Raw genomic sequence first — 509 nt, forward strand, 5'->3', positions numbered from 1 at the left:
TGCCAGTATTGGTGCATGCAGGAGACTGCCTTTGACCCCGTCAAAAGCCTGCTGATGTTCGGTGTTCCAACACCGTTCTGCATCCTTTTTAAGGAGATTGGATAATGGGTGGACCATTTTTGCGTAGTTTACGCTGTACTTTTGCAAGTAATTGGCAAGACCAAGCCACTTACGCAAGTCCTTCTGGTTCTTTGAAATCGGCCAATCTACAATGGCCTTCACCATCGTGGGATCCGCTCGAAGGCCACGCTTCGAAATGAAGCACCCTAAATCGGGAATCTTTTGCCCCAATGATGCACTTGTCGGCATTGACGTACACTTTGATCGTGCGCATGCACTCGAGCACCGCTCTTAGATGGACGATGTGGTTCGCCTCATCTGTCCTCCCGTGCTCCGCACGACTATAAACGAAAATGTCGTCAAAGCATGTCTGTGCATACGCCCTGTGGGACCTGAACAACTGCGTCACAAGACGATTAAATGTTGCTGGTGCATTTGACAGCCCTTGG

This window comes from Plasmopara halstedii (assembly GCF_900000015.1).
Source record: "Plasmopara halstedii genome assembly, contig: Scaffold_2592, whole genome shotgun sequence".
Taxonomy (NCBI): domain Eukaryota; phylum Oomycota; class Peronosporomycetes; order Peronosporales; family Peronosporaceae; genus Plasmopara; species Plasmopara halstedii.